Source organism: Hemitrygon akajei, chromosome 3 (assembly GCF_048418815.1).
Source record: "Hemitrygon akajei chromosome 3, sHemAka1.3, whole genome shotgun sequence".
NCBI classification, from domain to species: domain Eukaryota; kingdom Metazoa; phylum Chordata; class Chondrichthyes; order Myliobatiformes; family Dasyatidae; genus Hemitrygon; species Hemitrygon akajei.
This window is the reverse complement of record NC_133126.1, coordinates 198,982,219-198,996,711: the sequence shown is the minus strand read 5'-3', so window position 1 is coordinate 198,996,711 and position 14,493 is coordinate 198,982,219. Positions and strand designations below refer to the sequence as shown.

The 14,493-nt window shown below is 42.7% G+C and overlaps 1 protein-coding gene across 1 annotated transcript in view; it reads left to right on the top strand.

The window, feature by feature from the left end:
• Positions 1-9,333, top strand: part of LOC140724669 (uncharacterized) — a 166,761-nt gene extending 157,428 nt beyond the window's left edge. The window contains exon 129 of the mRNA XM_073039094.1: positions 9,066-9,333. The gene's annotated coding sequence lies outside the window, so the exon portion shown is untranslated. The remainder of the gene's footprint in view (positions 1-9,065) is intronic.
• The last annotated feature ends 5,160 nt before the right edge of the window (positions 9,334-14,493 follow it).

Genomic DNA, 14,493 nt, shown 5'->3' with positions numbered 1-14,493 from the left:
CGGATGAGCTTAGAGCGTGGATCTGTACTTGGAGATGATGTGGTGGGTATTACAGAGACTTGGATGGCTCAGGGACAGGAATGGTTACTTCAGGTGCCGGGTTTTAGATGTTTCAGAAAGGACAGAGACGAAGGCAGAAGAGGTGGGGGTGTGGCACTGTTGATCAGAGATAGTGTCACGGCTGCAGAAAAGGTGGATGCCATGGAGGGATTGTCTACAGAGTCTCTGTGGGTGGAGGTTAGGAACAGGAAGGGGTCAACAATTTTACTGGGTGTTTTTTATAGGCCACCTAATAATAACAGGGATATCGAGGAGCAGATAGGGAAACAGATCCTGGAAAGGTGTAACAATAACAGAGTTGTCATGATGGGAGATTGTAATTTCTCAAATATCGATTGGCATCTCCCTAGAGCGAGGGGTTTAGATGGGGTGGAGTTTGTTAGGTGTGTTCCGGAAGGTTTCTTGACACAGTATGTAGATAAGCCTACAAGAGGAGAGACTGTACTTGATTTGGTATGGGGAAATGAACCTGGTCAGGTGTCGTATCTCTCAGTGGGAGAGCATTTTGGAGATAGTGACTATAATTCTATCTCCTTTACAATAGCATTAGAGAGAGTGAGGAACAGACAAGTTAGAAAAGCATTTAATTTGTGTAAGGGGAATTATGAGGCTATTAGGCAGGAAACTGGAGGCTTAAGTTGGAAACGGATGTTCTCAGGGAAAAGTACGGAAGAAATGTGACAAATATTCAGGGGATATTTGTGTAGAGTTCTGTATAGGTACTTTCCAATGAGACAGGGAAGTTATGGTAGGGTACAGGAACCATGGTGTACAAAGGCTATAATAAATCTAGTCAAGAAGGAAAGAAAAACTTACAAAAGGTTCAGAGAGCTAGGTAATGTTAGAGATCTAGAAGATTATAAGGCTAATAGGAAGGAGCTTAAGAAGGAAATTAGGAGAGCCAGAAGGGGCCTTGAGAAAGCCTTGGGGGCAGAATTAAGGAAAACCCCAAAGCATTCTACAAGTATGTGAAGAGCAAGAGGATAAGACGTGAAAGAATAGGACCTATCAAGTGTGACAGTGGGAAAGTGTGTATGGAAACAGAGGAAATAGCAGAGATACTTAATGAATACTTTACTTCAGTATTCACTATGGAAAAGAATCTTAGTGATTGTAGAGAACTTACAGCAGACTGATAGGCTTGAGATTGTAGATATTAAGAAAGAGGATGTGTTGGAGCTATTGAAAAGCATCAAGTTGGATAAGTTGCCGGGACCAGATGAAATGTACCCCAGGCTACTGTGGAAGGCGAGGGAGGAGATTGTTGAGCCTCTAGCAATGATTTTTGCATCATCAATGGGGATGGGAGAGGTTCCGGAGGATTGGACAGTTGCAGATGTTGTTCCTTTATTCAAGAAAGGGAGTAGAGATAGCCCAGGAAATTATAGACTAGTGAGTCTTACCTCAGTGGTTGGTAAGTTGATGGAGAAGATCCTGAGAGGCAGGATTTATGAACATTTGGAGAGGTATAATATGATTAGGAGTAGTCAGCATGACTTTGTAAAGGACAGGTCATGCCTTACTAGTCTGATTGAATTTTTTGAGGATGTGACTAAACACATTGATGAAGAAAGAGCAGTAGATGTAGTGTATATGGATTTCTGCAAGGCATTTGATAAGGTACCCCATGCGAGGCTTACTGAGAAAGTAAGGAGGCATGGGATCCAAGGGGACATTGCTTTGTGGATGCAGAACTGACTTGCCCACAGTAGGCAAAGAACGGTTGTAGACGGGTCATATTCTGCATGGAGGTCGGTCACCAGTGGAGTGCCTCAGGGATCTGTTCTGGGACCCTTACTCTTCGTGATTTTTATAAATGACCTGGATGAGGAAGTGGAGGGATGGGTTAGTGAATTTGCTGATGACACAAAGGTTGGAGGTGTTGTGGATAGTGTGGAGGGCTGTCAGAGGTTACAGCAGGACATTGATAGGATGCAAAACTAGGCTGAGAAGTGGCAGATGTAGTTCAACCCAGATAAGTGTGAGGTGTTTCACTTTGGTAGGTCAAGTATGATGGCAGAATATAGTATTAATGGTAAGACTCTTGGCAGTGTGGAGGATCAGAGGGATCTTGTAGTCTGAGTCCATAGGATAACCAAAACAGCTGCACAGGTTGACTCTATGGTTAAGAAGGCGTACGGTGTATTGGCCTTCATTAATAGTGGAATTGAATTGAGGAGCCGAAAGGTAATGTTGCAGCTATATAGGACCCTGGTCAGACCCCACTTGGAGTCCTGTGCTCAGTTTGGCTGCCACACTACAGGAAGGATGTGGAAGCCATAGAGAGGGTGCAGAGGAGATTTACAAGGATGTTGCCTGGATTGGGGAGCATGCCTTAGGACAGGGGTGTCAAACTCATTTTAGGTCACGGGCCAGATTGAGCAAAATGAAGCTTCTTGCGGGCCGGATCAGTCGGACGCGTGTGAACGCAGCTTTCGTTGCCACCGTTTTTTCAGCCTGCACTCATGTGTCTCAGTCTCTGCTATAACTACAAAGTGTTTCACTTTACAAATTCCGTTTCTTATGAAGAAGACTGCCGAATAAACACTAAAAACCCTGAAAACCTGGTACCTGAATAAACTCAGCATTAGCCATACCATACGCCATAGGCGCTTTGATTACTGGGGCCAGCTTTAATGGTAATTAGATATTATCTCGCGGGCCAAAGATAATTCCACCGCGGGCCGGATTTGGCCCGTGGGCCTTGAGTTTGACATATATGCCTTAGGAGAACAGATTGAGTGAACTCGGCCTTTTCTCCTTGGAGTAAAGGAGGATGAGAGGTGACCTGATAGAGGTGTACAAGATGATGAGAGGTATTGATCATGTGGATAGTCAGAGGCTTTTTCCCAGGGCTGAAATGGTTACCAGAAGAGGACACAGGTTTAAGGTGCTGGGGAGTAGTTACAGAGGAGATGTTAGGGGTAAGTTTTTCACTCAGGGAGTGGTGAGTGCGTGGAATGGGTTGCCGGCAACAGTGGTGGAGGTGGATACGATAGGGTCTTTTAAGAGGCTTTTAGATAAGTACATGGAGCATAGTAAAATAGAGGGTTATAGGTAAGCCTAGTAATTTCTAAGGAAGGGACATGTTTGGCACAACTTTGTGGGCTGAAGGGCCTGTATTGTGCTGTAGGTTTTCTATGTTTCTATGTATGAGATGGGTATGAAGGGCTATGGTCCGGGTGCAGATTGATGGGACTAGACAGATTAGTTGTTCAGCACAGACTGGATGTGGAAAAGGGTTTGTTTCTGTAGTGTAGTGTTCTAGGAGTATGATTCTAAGGCATTTGATGAAATGCATCATTAATGGTTATTGGGCTCATGTTGTGGGAGGTGATGTACTGGAATGGATAGAAGATTGGCAAGCTAACAGTAAACAGAAAGTAAACATAAATGGGTAATCTTCTGGTTGGCAAGATGTATGGTATGTTGCAGAGATTTACATATGTTGGGATCTCAACAGGTTGCATTTTGTATAAATTACTTGAATGAAAGCTCCGAATGTTTGGTTGCTGAATTTGCTAAAGACAGAAAAAAATGTGTAAAGGAAGCAAGAAGGCTTTAAAGGAGTACTGATAGGTTAAATGACAGAGCAAACTTTTGGCAAATGGAATTTAATTTGTGAAACTGTAAAATTACTCATTATGGCAGGAAAAGCTAAAATGAAACATTTATCTCATGATAAGCATTTGCAAACTCTGCAGAAGGATCTTAGTATCCTAGACACACACACACAAAGTGCTGGAGGAACTCAGCAGGCCAGACAGCATCTAAGAAAAAGAGTACGTATTCCCAAAACGTCGACGTATTCTTTTCCATAGGTGCTGCCTGGCCTGCTGAGTTCCTCCAGCATTTAGTGTGTGTGTCAATTGGATTTCTAACATCTGAAGATTTTCTCTTGTTTGTGATTGGTATAGGTACAGGATTGGCAAATGACTAGTGCACTGATAGACAACTACTTAGGAAAGCTTAGAAAATTTTAGATCCAGAACTATGCAAGAAGTCCAGATACAACCGACAGAAGGCTATATTAACAGTGCGAAAATAATTCAGATTGAGGTTAGAGACAGAATCAAATGAACATCAGTTCTGACAAGGTTTGCAGGCATTACTTCCTACAAGGCAATGCCTGCCATCATGAATAGCTGTGCTGCTTCCCTCTCAAATGAACTCAACACCCTTTGTGCATTCTTTGAAGGGGAGAATAAACCAACACCTGTGAAAATCCCTGCTCTATCTGGTGACTCTCTGATCTCTATCTTGGAAACTGACTTCAGAATATCTTTCAAGTGGGTAAACCACAAAGCAACAGGCTCTGATGGTGTACTTGGTAGTGCTCTGAAAACCTGTGCCAACCAAATGGCATGAGCGTTCAAGGACATACTCAATCTCTCATTGCTGTAGTTAAAGGTTCCCACCTGCTCGAAAAAGGTGACAATCATACCAGTGCCCAAGAAGAGCAGGGTGAGCTGCCTCAATGACAATGGCCTTGTGGCAATCACATCCACTATGATGAAGTGCTTTGAGAGGTTGGTCATGGCCAGAATTAACTCCTGTCTGAGCAAAGACCTAGATCCACTGCAGTTTCCCTTTCGCCACAATAGTTATATAGTGGATGCTATCTCACTGGCTCTATACTCAGCCATGGATTACTTGGACAATGGCAGTATCTACGTCAGGCTGCTGTTTATTGATCACAGTTCAGAATTCAACACAAACATATGCTCAACTCCAATTAACAAACTAACAAACTCTGAAACCTGGGTCTCTGTACCTCCCTCTGCAACTGGATACCTGACTTCCTCACTGGGAGACCATAGTCAGTGCAGATTGGAAGTAACATCTCCTCCTCACTGACAACACTGGTGCAATTCAAGGACATGTGCTTAGCCCACTGGTCTTCCCTCTCTACACCCACAACTGTGTGGCTTAGGCACAGCTCAAACGCTATCTATAAACTTGCGGATAACAGCACTATTGTCAGCAGAATTTCAGATGGTGATGAGGAGGCGTACAGAAGTGAGATAGACCAGCTGGTTGAGTGGTGTTGCAACGGTAACCTTGCACTCAACATCAGTAAGAATAGATTTTGATTTCAGGAAGTGGACATCTAGGGAACACACACCTCATTGAGGGTACAACAGTGGAAAGGATGAGCAGTTCCAAGCTCCTGGGTGTCAACATTTCTGAACATCTATCCCTGGGTTCAACATATTGATGAAATTACAAAAAACCTTGACAATGGCAATATTTCATTTGGAGTTTGAGGAGACTTGGTGTGTCACCAAAGACTCGCAAATTTCTACAGACGTAGCATGGAGAGCGTTCTAACTGGTATGGAGGAACCACTGCATAGGATCAGAAAAAGTTTCAGAAAGTTGTAAACTTAGCCAGCTCCATCATGAGCACTGGCCTCTTCAGCGTCCTGGACACAGGCATTTCGTATTAAGGACCCCATCACCCGGGACATGCCCTATTCTCATTGCTACCACCGAGGAGGTATAAGAGGCTGAAGACATACACTCAACATTTTAGGACCAGCTTCTTCCCCTCTACCATCAGATTTCTGAATGCGCGATGAACCCATGATCATTGCCTCACTATTTTTAAATCTCTTTTTGTACTACTTACTTAATGTAATTTCATATATACAACTATTTGTCATTTGCAGCTTTACATTATTATGTATTGCAATGTACTGCAGCTGCAAAACAACACATTTCATGACATATGTCAGTGACATTAAACCTGATTTTAATTTTTTATTGATTTATTTTAGAATTGAGTACAAAAGTAGTGAAGTTATGTTTCAATAATAATGGGCATTTGTGAGACCACATTTACAGTACATACTGGGAACACTATTTGTGTCTTCCTTGTGACTGTAAACAGATTGGCAAAGAATAAAATCTGTATCTGTTTCTGATGATATCATACATCTCTAATCTCTAACATTGTGGCGCCTTTAAAGGTTTGTGTCATTAATTACTTCTCGATAAAATTTCCATTTAGGAATAAACTATCATCACAGGAACAAACGTTAATTTTTTAGATGTGCTAATTAACAAAGTATCCTATTTTTTCATTGCTGCAGTTTATAATTTGTGCTTAAATGATTACAAATGTTTTAATTATTTAATATTTAAAGATTTTGTTCCCTAGGCATGGAGTCTCACTATATTAAGAACACAAAATCAGAAACACGATTCAAGTGCTCTTCCCTCCATTATACTTTTCTAATTCTATTCTCCTCTCCTTCTTAGCTCTGAGAGGTGGGGTGTACATTACTTCAAAAGTTAATCCTCCCATTCTAGTATTAGTATTAAAAACCTGCTTGAAATTACAGGTAACCTCCTGAGTTCAGCTGGAATAGTTTGGGGACAATGGGCCAATTTGCCTCCATGTGCCATAAGTTTTTATGTTTCTGTATCAACTATGGATTTGGTACTGAATCGTCCAAATTAAAACGACCCATTGTTTAAACCAGTTGACCCATTAGAGTAGTCCTTAACTTCTACCTATAAAATGACTGAATAGCAGAAGGATATCGTGCACATAGCAGCAATTTACATTCTATTTCATCTGGTCGTATCTACAAACATTTGTAATACATTTATGACATTTATCAATTGTTCTTGCAAAAAGATGGGTGGCAGAGAGATCAACAGTCAGCTCAATTTTACCCATGAAAACATCAAACAGTGTAACAACTCAACTTAAAGCAGACTTCAACATCACTACAAAACAGCAAGATGCCTGTAATTTGTGTCAAAGCTCTGACAGCTAATTTATCCCATGATCACAGGCACAATTTTATATTTCTCTTCATTAAGTGATGTGAATACAGGGATTGCCTACACATTACATGCTGGTCCTGAAGAAGGGTCTCAGCCTAAAACTTCGACTGTTGACTCTTTTCCATGCTGCCTGACCTGCTAGGTTCCTCCAGAATTCTGTGTATTGCTTCCAATCTGGTAAACCCATTTAGAAAGGATGAATCTATGATTTCATTAACCACACTGTGTTAATTCTTCCCACTTCCTGGTGACTACAGACTGAAAAAAACATATCTGCTCCCTGTAGTGGAGAACTACATTCATTATTCAATTAAACTGCTGGTGGCATCCGGATAGAATCAGCCCAAGATGGGTGTACATGTCAACGTTCCTGATTTAAATGATGTCTTTGGATTTTTAGTGCTAGAATTCAGTGGGCTTTTCTGTCTAAATGCAACAGCGGTGACATTTCTTGGCTAGTCATGTTGTGCCACCAAAGCTACAGGCCTGCTTCAGAAACTGAGCATCTGCTTTACACATTGTATTCCATAAATCAAGTCACCTGTGAAAGATTATTAGATTGATGCTGCCCTTTTAATATAAGAAAAAACACAGTTCTTTTCCAAAAACAAAGTCATAATTCCAGGACATTAAAAGTCTATCCATGGATAAATAATTTAATATCCCTCTCTGTTATCCTTGAAACTCAAAAATAGTGAGAGAGTGTTAATGGATTGTTCATTGTCTATTCAGAACTCCAATGGTGGAGGGGAAGAAGCTGTTCCTAAGACATTCCTGTAACAAGTGATGGTTGCCAAGCTGGGTCTGAACTGGGTTTATTAAGGTGGAGTTCTGCATCTAACAAGTGAACTACCAGGAGAGACTTAGACCAAGTGGACCCAAGTGTAGAGGAAAACAAAAAATGAGAATGGGAGTTGAATAAAGAATCTTTACTTGTGAATTGATTAGAAGAGAGAGGCTTGGACCCGAGAATCAATACATGCAGGGTTGGTAAACTGTAGATTGGACAAAGACAAACAAAGCATGCAGGATTTAAATAGACGAACACAACAAGGCAGAGGAAAGCTGTTAATTAAAAATAGATACAGAGGAAAATAATCAACAAATAATCAATGGAAGAAGACTCCAGCTCCTCCAAGTGGTCAGACTGAAGCATGACGGGTCTAAGGTCTGAGCTCTATTATAAGTCTAACATATCAGCCTGATCTGGTTCGTACTGCTGATTCCCTTACTGGAAGGAGATTAATGAACTAGACAATTTAGTGATTTCATTGAAGACACTACTAAGCTTATGTTTGTAATTTCAATTTTATATCATTACTTCAATTTAAATTCAGTAGCTGTTGTTGTGGGATCCTAATTCCTAGCTGTCGATGTAATTTGCAAGCCAGGGCAGTACAATATGGAGAGCAAGCTATTGCCCATGCAGCAGACTCCCCCCTCCGCTCAGCTGATGACCCAAAGGAACGGCAACGACCAATACAGTTGGACACCGGTGGTGTCACAGGAGTTGCCACTCAGCATTGAACTCAAAATAGGACTGCCTTAGGAACTCCAACTCTGGATTTTTCCTCAGAGTTTCCTCGCAAAGACTTCCCCATGAGTGGGTATAGCTGCAAGGCAGTAGAGGTTTGAGATCATACTTCTCCTTCTCCTAAATGAGCTGCCAACCATGGCTGACGATCTGCCCAAAGCGACTGGTTTTAATGTGCCAGTAACCTGCCTTTGCTCCTTCTCCTGTCAGTAGAAACAGTTCTGCTGGGTTTAGTAGCAAAGCCATGTGTGAAGTCCAGAAGCTGGACTAAGTTATCAGAGGTTATTTGAGGTGAGCTCCATTGGGAGCATTTAATGGGTAGTGGGAGCTATAACAACCTTAAGGAACTAAGCTTTTGAAAACTCACCCAGAATCATCATCACTGGGCTAGTCTCAGATTATACACACTCTTAAAAAATTCAATCAACGCTTTTAGTAAATGATAATCTGATCTTGCAGTCTTACTTAAATAATAAAATTTGTGTTAATACCGGAAATAATTCCCCTGTTGTTGTTTACAATATTTCATGCCCTATTTTCACTCCACCTCTGAGAGCAGCCAGGGCTGGATAACCTGCAACAGTACAGAACTGGTCTAACAACCTTGTTCACTTTACTCAGTTTCCATTGCTAATCTGATACTGAAATCATTTACGATTTCTTTCCTTTCTCAGGAAATACAGCTCAAGGACCTATTGGAAGAGAGGACTCACAAGATCATGTTCAGCAAGTCATGTTATATCTGATGAGAGGCGATGATGGTCAACTAAAAATCAGAAACTAATAGTAAATTGTTGCTGTCTGTCTGTTTGAATATTAATTTACACATCAATTATAAACTTTGCCAAGTAGGCCAGGTTTACTTAGAATCCAAAAACATTGTTCACCTGTACTTAAAAATATGATTTCCACAAAAATGAAAAAATAAATAAAATATGGAAATACTTCAACCTGTTTCTTTAGCATTCATTCACTGATTGAGATTTATAAGATGATGAGGGGCATTGATCATGTGGATAGCCAAAGGCTTTTTCCCAGGGCTGAAATGGCTAACACGAGGGGGCATAATTTTAAGGTGCTTGGAAGTAGGTACAAGGGGGATGTCAGAGGTTAAGTTTTTCACACAGAGAGTGATAGGTGTGTGGAATGCACTGCTGGCAATGGTGCTAGAGGTGGATACAATAGGGTCTTTTAAAAGAAGAGGGGGAGCGAGCCAGTTTAAAAAGGTAAGGACAAGTGTGGGACAAGAACTGACAAGTGATTATTGCGGGGGGGGGTCTTATTGGCAGGTGGACTCGGGGGGGGGGGGTGGTTTGACCCACTGAGTTCCCCCAGAAGTTTATCTTTTGATCCCAGCTGCAGTTTTTTTTAATCTGAATTAGTTTAACCACCCACTTCATCCCCAATACAGACTCTGCCATCTGGACAACGCAGACCAGGACTGTTAATATTGCCCTGGTGTCACAGTGAAACATTTTTCCAACTGTATGATGTCACAATCACCTGGGTTTTAGGTGTAACAATGATCTTGGGTACAGATGTCACAATCACAAGCTGTGAACATCACAATCCTTCTGTCAACTGGGGAGTACTTACTCTGTGTCACACCTATTCCAGTTCCTCATCAGGTACATCTCCTCCTGCCCGAAAGACGGATTTGATTAAGAGGGTTAAGAGGTACTGGGACCCACCTCCCCCACCAACAATTCACCATGGATTCTGCCACAAAATGTGCATCTTCCTGCTTGGCTATTTGGGGTGTGTTTTGCTGGCTGTGTTGACCTTCTATGTCTTTCCTAAGGTACAGAGCAATTCAGTACTGTAATATTACTGGGGCACTCCAAGCTTTAGAGGAGAGGAATTTCTATGTGATGTCTGAAAAGAGCAAAATAAAAGCTTAGATATCAGATTGTTAAAAACTGAATGTTTCTAAGTGATTCACCATGAGGTTATATTGACCAGAAGTGGCTGCGAATTCCTTTCTTTGATCTCAGGGAATGACGGATACATGAACTAGTTAACCATAAGACTGTAAGAGATGGATTAGGCCATTCGGCCTACTGTGTTTGCTTCACTATTCCATTGTGGCTGACATTTTCCCTCTCAATCCCCTTCTCTTGCCTTCTCCCCATAAACTTTGATGCCCTGACTAATCAAAAACCTATTAATCTTTTTTTAAAATATACCCAGTGACGGCAACCACAGCAATGAATTTCACAGATTCACCACCTTCTGACTGAAATTTATTTAAATCCCACAACGTGAGAGAGTAAAAATCTTTGCGTTATGACTCTGTGACAATGTATAGGCATGTGAGTTTATAAGTCTACTGGCTTGTAGAGTGAAGCTGTCCCGTAGCCTGTTGGTCCTGGCTTTAATGCTGAGGTACCATTTACCAGACAGAAACAGCTGAAACAGTTTATGGTCAGGGTGACTGATGTCCCCAATCATCTTCCAGGCCTTCGTTCTGCACCTGCTGCTATAAATGGCCTCAGTGGAGGGAGGTTCACATCCACAGATGCACTGGGCTGTCGATACCACTCCCTGCAGTGCCCAGCAATCAAAGTTGGTACAGTTCCTGTACCAGGCGGTGATACAGCCAGTCAGGATGCTCTCCATGGTGCCCCTATAGAAGGTCTTGCCGATTTGGGACCCCATGCCAAACTTCTTCAGTCACCTGAGGTGGAAGAGACGCTGTTGTGTTTTTTTGCCACAAAGCCGGTGTGTACAGTCCAGGTGAGATCATCGGTGATGTGAATACCGAGAAACTACTCACCGTCTCAACTGCAGACCCATTGACGTTGATCGGGACGAGCCTGTCTCCATTCCTGCTGTAATCCACAACCGGCTCTCTTGTTTTTTTTTTAACATTGAGGGAGAGGTTGTTATCCTGGTACCACTGTGTCAGGGTGTCAACCTCTCCTCTGTAGGCTGTCTCATCACCGCTAGAGATAAGGCCGATCAACATCATGTCATCTGCGAATTTGATCAGCAGATTGGAGCTGTGTGTGGCAGCACAGTCATGGGTGGAAAGGGACATCTTCAATCACTGAGTATTGTGGGCATGCTTTGTTGGTGCCAGAATGTGTGGTGACACTTGTGGGTGAGAGCCTGAGAGAGAGCCAATTAGTTTGAGATGATCTTCGAGGGGAGTTCAAAAATGTGATGGTTGTTTTCACGTAGACCAGTGTGTGAGACAGAGGTACACCCCGGCTACTCCAGTTTCAGCTACAACGTCATGTGCACATTGGACAGATTTAACTGTAATGAGACCTCCTATTTTCTATTTTTTCCCTACTAACCGCTTGACAAAGCTGAAATTGGTAAATATTCTTTCTTTTTAATTTTATGTAGTGTACGATCTTTTATTTATTGACGACTGACAATTTGGTATGGGTAGTATTTACCCAGCATTCACTCAGATTGAGGTTCCTTTAATCAGAACATCATGACATTCCTGTTTGGCTGAACCCCAAATCATACCGACCATTCATGTATATTGTTATAAATGTGGCCTCCTCACTGCTGAGACAAATGGTTGTTATCTGAGTGAGCTATCAGCCAAGTTTGCATATGAGTCAGTGAGAGGGTTACACCACATATAATTGTTATTTGTATATAGTACTGTGCAAAACTCTTAGGAATATATATATATATATTTATGTATTACACTGTACTGCTGCCACAAAAAAAACTAATTTCATAAGATATGTGAGTGATGATAAACCTGATTTTGATATGGGTCTGTTGTCTGAGAGTGGGAAGGGGACAGGGAGAGGGGAACCATGGTTTGGAAAAGGAGAAGGTAAAGGAGAGGAAGCGGGAAGTACTGGAGAAGCATTCTGCAATGATCAATAAACCAGTTGTTTGGAACCAAGTGACCTTGCCTGGTGTCTCAGGGCTGGGTGTGTTTGCACCCGCACCACACCTCCCCCCCGCCGCTCCTGGCACTTCCCTCTGCCATCTGTCCCACACCCCTCCCATGGTGCTCCGGCCTCACCATTCCCAACATCCTTTGCTCCCACAACATTTACAAACTTGCTGTCTGCTCCATGTTGACGAATACAGTATTGTGTAAAGCTCTTGGGCACCCGAGGTATACCTCTGTGCCTCGGTGAGAGAGCTGTGTTGACTTGGTCATAGCAAGGACTAGGCCTCGAGCTGCAGTGACACCTATTTGCAGTGCTCTACGAAAGAGGCGTCTGCGTCTGTGCTGGAGGAGCCATGGCGTGACATCAGTGCTGCCATCTAGTGTTCACTCGACAGAAGGCAAGCTGTATGTGTTTGACGGCAGCCTGCTGTGACATTCATGGACTGAGGGACTTGGACTATAAACAGTCTATTTATTGTGAGACTGTATGTTTACTGCTAACTTGTACGTGCTTTGTGCTGTGTGTGACTGTCGGTACCGTGTTTTGCACCTTAGCCCCGAGGAACGCTGTTTTATTTGATTGTATCCATGGGTATTCATGCATGGTTGAATGACAATTAAACTTGAATTTCAACTTGTTCAGTGAATTTTCCAGTAATTACAGTACAGATGCCTCTATTTCTCTCAAAACTTTGTAGTTTCATTAGCAGGCAGCACATTACTGGAATCTGCCTGAGTCATTAGTTATCTGTAATCAGTGGTTATATCTAGTCTGGTATGAGCATGACTAATTTTCACTCTGCTCTCTCCTTTGTTTCTCTCAATGCTTTTCCTGCTTCTTCTGTGCTTTGATTTTCTCCGGATGCTCCCGTTTCCTTCCACAGTCCAAAGACATTGTAAGTTGTCCTGTGATTAGGCTGAGGTTAATTGGGTTTGTCGGGGCTTGCTGGGGCAGCGTGGCTGGGAGGTCAGAAGGACACTTGCAAATTTCTACAGATGTAACGTGGAGAGCATTCTAACTGGCTGCATCACCGTCTGGCATTGCACAGGATCAAAATAAGCTGCAGGAAGTTGTAAACTCTGCCAGCATTCAGGACACCTTCAAAAGGCAATGCCTGAAAAAAGTGGCATCCATCTTTAAAGAGTGCCATCGCTTTGGACCTGCTCTCTTCTCATTGCTGCCAGCAGGGAGGAGGCACAGGAGCACACTCTCAACAATTCAGGGACAGATGCTTTCCCTCTGACATCCGATTTCTGAATGGACGTTGAACCCATGAACACCGCCTCACCGCCTTTTTTCTTGTTTTTTGCACTATTTATTTAATTAAACTTTTATAAATATATATATATGTATACTGTAATTTGCAGTTTTTATTATGTATTGCACTGTACTGCTGAAGAAAACAATAAATTTCATGACATATGCCTGCGATAGTATACCTGATTCTGATGCTGGGGTATCACTAAATTTTTGACTTCAGGGTCCAACTACGGTCAACATAGAGTCATACGGAAACAGGCCCTTTAGCCCATCTCATCCATGCTGACCAAACTAGCTGGTCCCATTTGCCTGCATTTGGCCCACATCCCTCTAAACCTTTTCTACCCGTGTGCAGAAGAGAATCTCTGGATACACAACACGTCAAACTTTGCTCTCCCTCCAGCCACTCATCCTTGCAAATGGAACAAGTGCTACACCTCCTCCCTCACTACCATTCAGGGCCCCAAACAGTCCTTCCCCCTGAGGCAACACTTTACCTGTGAGTCTGTTGGGTTCATATACTGTGTCTGGTGCTCCCAGTGTGGCCTCCTGTATATCGGTGAGACCCGATATAGATTGGGAGACCACTGAGCACCCCCTTTCATCATTCATCATTCCCCATCCCCTTTTCCCTCTCTCACCTTATCTCCTTGCCTACCTATCGCCTCCTTCTGGTGCTCCTCCCCCCTTTTCTTCTTCCACGGCCTTCTGTCCCCTCCTATCAGATTGCCCCTTCTCCGATCTTGCATCTCTTCCAACAATCAACTTCCCAGCTCTTTACAGCACCTCTCCCCTCCTGGTTTCACCTATCACCTTGTGTTTCTCCGTCCCCGTTCCACCACCTTTTAAATCTACTCCTCATCTGTTGACTGTGTTTTTCTCCAAAGATGCTGCCTGGCCTGCTGAGTTCCTCCAGCATTTTGTGTTGAACGTTGAAGCTGGTGGGCTACAGCAGCAGAGACCATGAACA